The sequence below is a fragment of the Medicago sativa genome, chromosome 4 (assembly GCF_051527215.1).
Source record: "Medicago sativa cultivar Bolivia chromosome 4, Bolivia_mono, whole genome shotgun sequence".
NCBI classification, from domain to species: Eukaryota; Viridiplantae; Streptophyta; class Magnoliopsida; order Fabales; family Fabaceae; genus Medicago; species Medicago sativa.
The window spans coordinates 97,428,433-97,437,112 of record NC_140752.1 but is presented as its reverse complement, the minus strand read 5'-3'; the positions used below and the strand labels follow the sequence as shown (position 1 = coordinate 97,437,112).

Sequence of the window (8,680 nt, the reverse complement as noted above, 5' to 3'; positions counted from 1 at the left end):
AGCTAGTGTAAGTGTAACACACAAGGTCGAGTTGCTCTTTGTAAGATTGGTTTTCTTTTGTTTTTAGATTTTATAGGTTCCAAACTAAAAATTAATTAGTAGTAGCAGCAGCGTTGACTTTCCACGATTCGAGATTACTACCTCCGGTATATATATAAGAGAAAATTGAATCAATTTATCTAATATTTAGATCAAATACATCAACTTTTTTTGATTTGATTTTTCCGAACAAGTAATATCTAGCATTATCTTTATTCACATATCACAATCATCATTCCGCTTGAATACATCATGATAAGCTACATACATCCCACGTGTTTCCTGCGAGAACTTCAACACATTCATTTTTGGGATTTATTTAAGTCCAATTTTCCCCCATTCTATGCCACCTTCCATCCCCTAAAAAGAAAAGTAGAAAAAGAAAAGGGCTCTCATTCTTAGTCCCATGTCTATATATACTTACATATTTTAAAAGCACAATATTATTCCCCTTGCCTCGTTCAAATTGGCTATATTTAACTTCATGGATCCTCAACTAAGAATATCTATTATGATCTTCTTTTTGCTCTTTGTTGAACTGTATCCAGGTAAGCACGTTCTTGAGATGTATTTTTATTTTAGTTAAAGAAAGCTACCAAAATGACAACTAATAATTAACCCAATATCGTTCATTTATGTGTATATCTTGTAGCTAGAGTCAACAGCTTGAGGATAATTACAGCGGATATAGTAAAACCATCAACTGAGGTAAGGTATTTTCATTCATTAATTAATTGAAAATGTTTAAATTTGTCATGTGCAGCTCGCATTTCAATTGATTCTTTATTCTATTTCTACTTTTTTTTTTTAAAATAACTTTTTCTACTTTGTAGCTAGCTAAAAAAATGTGCTTATTAATCAAAATAACAATATTTATTTATTTATTTATTTATTTATTTTAATTGATAAATAAATAATTAAACTAAATTTGCCATTACTTTGAAGGCCTCTTTTGAGATGAAGGGAAGACAGCTTATGAAAGTTGATACGGACGACTACAAAGAATATGACTCTAACCACAAGAATGATCAAGGGAAAGGGAAGCCCCACGGTTGAACTTAACCTTATGCTAGTTGGATTGCTAATAATATGTTATACTATATTTTAATGGAATAAATAATAATTCAAGCCAGCACTTGCAACCATAAAATGCAGAAGAAGCAGAAATATAAGAAAAGCTGGCGTCCAACGATTTCCTTCTGCTACGAGTTTTAATTTAATTTCTGCAATATTTTATGTTACAACCAAGTGCATAAGATTTGTCTAACAATAGCATGAACAAATTTTGTATTTTATTAGAATTTTATGAAATAATTCAGTCTGTCTCATATTATTTGTCTTTTAATTATCAATGATGCATTCATTATTTACTTCTATAAAACCAATATGACATGTTAACATGACTACAAGTAAACCAGACCACGCTCATAAGAGCATCCACAATGGAGACCCTCACATTTGAGGTCTTAAACGGGTCTCACATAGACACATCATTTTTTATTATTTTTTAATAATAGTACCTAATAGGCATTCAACCACTCTAATGGAGATCCTATATTAAAAGGTCTAAATGGATCTCACCAATAACTATTTATTAATGAAAAGCAACAAAAACAATTCAAATAATGATTATTTTATTGAAAAGTGGTGTGGGGTCCACTTAAGATTGGAGGTCTTAAGTTAGACCCTGGGTCTTAAGAGACCCCCAATTTTTTTTCCCTCATTGAGAGTATCTATTAGGTATCGGGTCTTAAATGGTAAAGACCCTACTAATGTGGATGCTCTAAGTCATCAAGTGAACGTCATGCATAAAAAGACACATCTATTTTTACTTATCACATGGACTCAATTATAAGCAAAAATAACTACTTTCACATTTATAGCGACAAAAAATCTTTCCTTTTTTAGTAAATCAAATGTATCTTATGTGCATAAGTACAAAGACTAATCACTTCGAGATCACTTAGATTTATTTAAGGGATTGATCTCTTGCAACAAATATTTTTTCATACACCGGTCAATAATCAAATCTTGGACCTAATAGTTAAGAGACTCACGTATTTTACCACTTGTGCCACAATATATTAATAATGATAGAAAATCTTAGTTTAGCAAGATAATACTTTGAAGATTTAATTTGTGCAATCAAAGTTTAAGAGATAAAATCGCACATCATTAATTATATGTAAGTTGTTGAAAATCCCACATTATAGATGAGATAAAGTTTGAACATGTGTTTATAAGTTGAAGTAGTTATAACCTGACGAGCTAGAATTATAGATTTTGATTTAGACAATATAAATTTTAAATATAGATTTTGATTTAGACAATATAAATTTTAAGATATAGATCAAAATCCAATTAAGCCTTAATAATTTTGATGCGTTGCAATCCAAAATGAAGCTGAGAAGTGCTATGTTCGTTAGTTGCTTAAACGAATGTGAAATGTTTGATAATGAGAATGTGAGATAACATGACCGGAATTTTACAAGTCTTCCTATGGGTACTGTAGTTGCTAGATATTTTTGTTGGCAATGGTAGCTACTGTGGTATAAGATGCTTAGATGAGCAAAACTTGTGTAATCACAAACCACAAATTTAAATTATTTATATTCACACACAAATAGGAAAAAAAAATAAGGTAGAAATAAATAATCAAAAATTTTCATTAGTGAACTAATTAAATAATTTATAAGTTTAGATGTGTGTTTAAATGATTTGAATTTGCGGTTGTAACTGCACAAAAATTATTCTGCTCAGATACATACATACTAGAAGATCCAAACATAAATAATCAATTCCTGCTTTTTGCCACATTAGTTGACAATCCAACCTAAATATTTCATCTGCCATGATATCATTAGTTGAATGACAAAGATTGGAGTATAATATACCGTTGATTACTGTATAAGTATAAGGATTGATCGCACTAAATAAAGCAGGACACAAAGTCAAGGTAGATGCTTAATATGTCTGAAGTGAAATATATGGCACCTACTCTATCATACGAGACAGCACTCTTTGAAGGTGAAATATTCCAAAACGCATTATAAGATCATCAACACAATGCAGCGGTGGCATCTGGCAAGCAATAATAAATGGAACAATTAATAGTTTCACCTCCTTTGCCAGACCATATACTTCTACCAGCTACCTCAATTACGAATACTGGCTCAATATAGCAATTTTACCATTTCACCACATTCATATGCTAGGGCAAATTGATGGTCCAATAATTTTTAATTGTAACTGAGGTTTAAAACAATATTTTTTGTGTTAACCCTGCATCATAGGGGTTTTTAAGGGAAAGGGGCTCAGTACTCTAAAGTTTGATCGAGAGCAATTAAAATCTGAACAAAAATTGTTCTACTTATAAACAAATTTTAATATATAAGCCTTTTTTTTAACATTTGAGCCTCTATTGTTTATAAAATCTAATAATAATAATTTTTTATTGGTAAGTTTAAAGTGAAAAGGTTTTAGTAGCCTTATTTTTGGACGAATATGTGGTCATTATGAAGTGAAAGAGTTAAATTGGACAACTGTGTATGTTTGGGTTATCTCAAATGGCAAATAAACTGAAATCCACCATATTCATGTGAATCGGAACTTCCTTCTTTTTTTAAGTTAATAACTATTACAATTTATAATGTAAATGATGAAATAGGACAAACCTTCCAATGTTCATCGAATATAAATAAATATATTGCTAGTATTTAAACATCCATCATTTCTATCACAACTTGTTCAATGGCAATAATTTCTTATTTGAGTGAGAAAAAAAAAATCGAAGATGAGTATCTGATGTAAAATAAATCTCTAGTCTGCAATGCTTGAATCTGGCCTTCTCTTTTTCCCATGGTGTTCCTTTGTTCACATGCTATTCTTTTCTTTTTAAAGCCCACAATGCATTTTTCTTTCCTTTTTCTCTAACTTTTAAAATTCAATCAGTTAAATAAGAATGAACAGTTACTATATCAAATAGGTGGCATTTCACATGGGAAAGACCAATCCTTTCACACCAAGGGAAAGTTGGATTCAACAATTAGATTAAGTGAAGAACATATTCTTAACATGTTCTCTCAACACTAGATTTTTCTTCACACTATCTTCCAACAATTTTAAAAATTCTGAAAATTGATTTCCAGAAATTAAAAAAATCAAAAAAATAGAAAAAAAAAGTTCAGATGAGTTTTTTTTTTTAAATTTCTGTAATTCATTTATTGAATGTTAGAAAAAAAATTGAATAATCGAAAATTTATTCATTTATTTTTCAATAAAAATAAAATTCTGGAAACTAAGATAAATTTTTATTTTTCTAAAAAGAATATATTTTTTAATTTCGTAAGGAAATAAGATATTCTGAAAAATAAAATAAAAATCCTAAAAAAAATTATTTTGAAATTAAAGTTTTTATTTTTCTAAGAAAATAAAATTCTGGAAAATAAGTTTTTTATTTTCAAAAAATATTATCTAATTTTTTGTTTTTATACTAAAAAAATAAAAAGTTTTATTTTGAAAAAAGCTTTTTAGAATGTTTGAAAAAAAAATCTGAACTTTTTTTAATTTGGAATGGTGGTAAAAGTGTGTGCAAAAATCTAGTGTGGAAAGAGTATAATAAAATTGTTCTATTGATTCCGTTTGGTGCGCAGGATACGATAACACTATCATATCCTATTTAAATCTCTTGTTTGGTGCACCAATAGGAAAGGATAAACTAAACATATTGCTAATCCTATCATATCAATCCTTTGTTATTTTAATCCTTAGTTTTAGTTGGGTTAGCAACCTGATAGAATAAGCAAGCGTAATTTTTTATTCCTCACAGAACAGAACCATGTTCGACTCCCACACTCTACCTTTCTCGTCCATCTGAAAGTAATTTTTAAACGATTTCCTCCCTCTTTCATCCATGGAATTCGTTGTGCATCCATGGAAATCAACAATTCGTTGTGCATCCATGAAATATCTATATCCCCAATCGTACCCTATCAATTCTTAAGGTAATCTCTATAATATCCCAATTTGTTTTGCATCCATGGAAATCAACAAATTCTGGTGGTTTAGTGGGCATCGATGGAAATCAAGGATAATTCGATAGGGGCTTGCTCAGCTAATGGGTAAAAAAGCTACAAAATTAACAACTAGAAAATAAATAAATTAAGAGCTATACAATTAACATAGATTCTAGATGGATGAATCAAAGAAGTAATGGCTTCTATAAAGGATGTAAAACGAAAGAATTACAGAACCGAAAACAAGAAAAAGGAGCAGAAAGGGGGCGGAGTTGAGAATGAAAGAGATGAGTGGTGCAAAAATTAGAAATTAATCAGGACCCTTCTTTTAGATCCAACGGTTGCCATATATGATAAAATAATATTATCACTTTTCTAATCATTTGTGCACCAAACACGTGATAGGATAATTGTTTATCCTGTTACTATCATATCCTATCCTTATCCAATTTCTTATCATATCCTATCTCTATCCTATCTTGCGCACCAAATAGGCTCTAATAGTTAAATATCAACTCTCCCATAGTGGAAAAAGATTGACCTTTCCCATATGAAATGCCACCTGTCAAATCAAATATACTCCTATGAAACTATTATATACAGTTGCATAAAATAGTAACAGTTGCATAAAATAGTAACCCCTAATTACATGTAACATATTTCAAAAACTATTTATTCACCTCTAATTTTTTACCTAGACCATTACCACTAGTTTTTTTTACTGATCATACCACTAGTTATTAAGGAATACACGTAGGTCGTATTTTATTTCTTGTCTCACTTCCATTTTGATTTAGTTTAAGTTTGTTGAAAAAAGTCCCGTGAGCATAGCTCAGTTGATAGGACAATGCATTATTATATGCAGGGGCCGGGGTTCGAACCCCGGACACCCCACTTATTCACCTTATAAGGTGAATTCTAGCCACTAGGCTACCTGACCAAAAAAAAATTGTTGAAAAAAAAATAGTTTAAACTTCCTAGCTTCTTTGGACCAAACTGTTGGAACAAAATGTGTTTAACAATAAACCTTTAGAGTTTTGATGATAACAAGGTATTAAAAATTGACAATTGGAGTTGCTAATATTTGTTCAAGTGTACAGGACCGTAGACAAAAATTTATATCATAAAAAGGTTCTGAATGAGCAAATAAAGAGCAAAGGAATCAACAAGATTAAAGCTTAGAAGCTCCTGAAGGCAAAGCGCTCCTGAAGACTAGAAGCTCCTGAAGACTAGTGCTCCTGAAGACTAGAGGTCCTGAAGTGCCACGTCATCAGAAGCTGCCTCATCAGAAGCCATTTTCACCAGAAGCTGAAGATCAACTAAATTTGGAGAATTCAAGATTTCAAGAGTTGTTTCATGGATTACAACGGTCTAAAGATGGCGGAAGACTAGTGGAACTTTGCAACGATCATTTCAAAAGTATTTGAAGGGATTTGCTTGCAAAAGGAACAAGAACGTTGACATTGTACTTTGTACGAACCGTACAACCACCTTCTCCACTACTCTGTTTTTGTGTCTCCACTACAAGACAAGATAACAACTCTGAATATACAACCAAGCCTGCAGAAATGTTCCCTCTCAACTGGAATGGATTTGAAATTGATCCTACATAGGACAATCACTAAATCAGGCAAAGAATCACTGGTGAAAGATCAAGTTTCAACAACGACTCTTTTTGGATGTGCTGGCACTTACAACGTTCATTTCACACCTCTATAAATAGGAGTGAATACTTGAAGAATGAACAAAACCCTACAACAATTTGAAAGCGTCAAAACTCTGTTGAAATCATTCTGCATCCAAAAGTTCACTTAGATTTTCTGTTCTTAAAGTCTTATCTTAGAAATTCTAAAGTCTTAAGAGTCTGTATCTGATTTGTATTGTGAGCACCTCTGATTGTATATCAAGTGTTCAACCTCAAACATTTTTCTTTGTAATCTTGTTTGATTAGAAGTCTCTTGCAGTTGTGCTTGAGCATAGAAGTCTCTTGATTGTGTTCTTGAGCATAGGAAGACTCTTGCAAAGTGTGCTTGAGCAAAAGAAGTCTCTTGCTGTGTGCTTGAGCAATTGTAATCAGATATTACTTTTAGTGAACTCTCCTTGGAAGTGCTAGGGGGACTGGACTACTTCCGGTTTGTGGAAGGAACATGTATAATTGCTCTGTGTCTTTCTTCTTCTCTCTCTCTGTTTTTATCCGCTGCATTTAGATTCTGATTATCACTTCAGAAGTTGTTTCACTTTGCTTCTGATCAGTGTGTTCAGTTTAGGAGAAACGAAAAAAATTTCAAAACACAATTCAACCCCCCCTTCTTGTGTTTTTCTCACCTTCACAAACAAAGCTTCCTAGCTACCACAATACATTGTCTATTATTGTTGAGTCCAAGATCTCTAAATTGATAGCCTTAAAAGCTTGAAAAACAGCTAAAATGCAGACACAATATTTTTCTTCTACTTGAAAACTTAATAAAACAGTAAAATTGAAGGCATATTCGTCTTAGAAGCGTCAATATCCTCTCTTTTTATATATTTTTCTTCAAATAATCATAATTTAGGTTTTGGTTTCACGTGCCACTTTAAAGGATGTATGTTTTGACCCTTTAGGTTGCAGTTTGAAAACCAATTCGTACAACAATTTGACAAAAAAAAATTAAAAAATTAGTTGATATTCATAATGTTGCAGAATTGGATTCTCGTATGTTCGATTCCAACATGAAAGAGTTATATATCGTTGATTTCATTCCTAAAATTTCATGGATTTACTTATATATTTAAGGTCTTGATAACAATTGTAAAACTCGTTAAATTTTAATAGTGAAATCATTGACATAACTTCGTAATTCAACCATGCAAATTCATATTGTTTTACTAGTGTAATGTAATGGTTTTTGATAAAGAAGTGTAGTGGTTACATTTCCTTTGGATGATGCTAACAAAAAGAACCTAAAAATATTAGTTTTTTTTTTAACCTAAAAGTATCAGTTAAGAAAACTTGAAACATAAATTTTATATCAAGAAAAATATTTTTTAAACCACTACAAAATTTGTATACACTTTTTTTTTTGTCAAATAACATAGTGTAATGTAATGGTTAAATTTCTTTTAGATGATGTTAACATGAACTTAAAAGTATTAGTCAAGTAAACTTAAAATAGAAATTTTATATTAAGAAAAATGTTTTTTAAACTATTAAAAAAATTGAATATACTGTTTTTTAATATGATTTTTCTACACATTTTTTTTTTCTTTCTAACCTACAACATAAGTGCATTCATTCTCCAATAAAACAGCGTAAGTGAAATTCATTCTATAAAAAATACGTAAAACATAGGAGCTCCGTTTAAAAAAGAAGTAAAATTATAGAAAGAGGAAAAACAGAGAGAGAGAGGGGAAAGAAAAGGCATTATTTGAGTTAACTAATGAAAATACTAATAATGTGAAGCTTAACTTAACTGAAGAAGAGGAGAAAGCAGTGTAATGACAAAAGTAACCTGAGTGACAGATAGACTCAGTGAGAGAGAGAGAGAGAGAGACGTTGAAGAAGAAGCAACCAACAACACGAGTGACAGTGAAAACACCATCACAGCTTACACTTTCATATCAATAATCAATCACACAACTGACATCTT

At 30.9% G+C, this 8,680-nt stretch overlaps 1 long non-coding RNA gene across 1 annotated transcript; it reads left to right on the top strand.

The window, feature by feature from the left end:
• The first annotated feature begins 316 nt into the window (after positions 1-316).
• LOC146934360 (uncharacterized) lies at positions 317-1,367 on the top strand. The gene is made up of 3 exons (XR_015008458.1): positions 317-587; positions 692-747; positions 985-1,367. It is a non-coding gene; the product is annotated as an uncharacterized LOC146934360 (long non-coding RNA).
• The last annotated feature ends 7,313 nt before the right edge of the window (positions 1,368-8,680 follow it).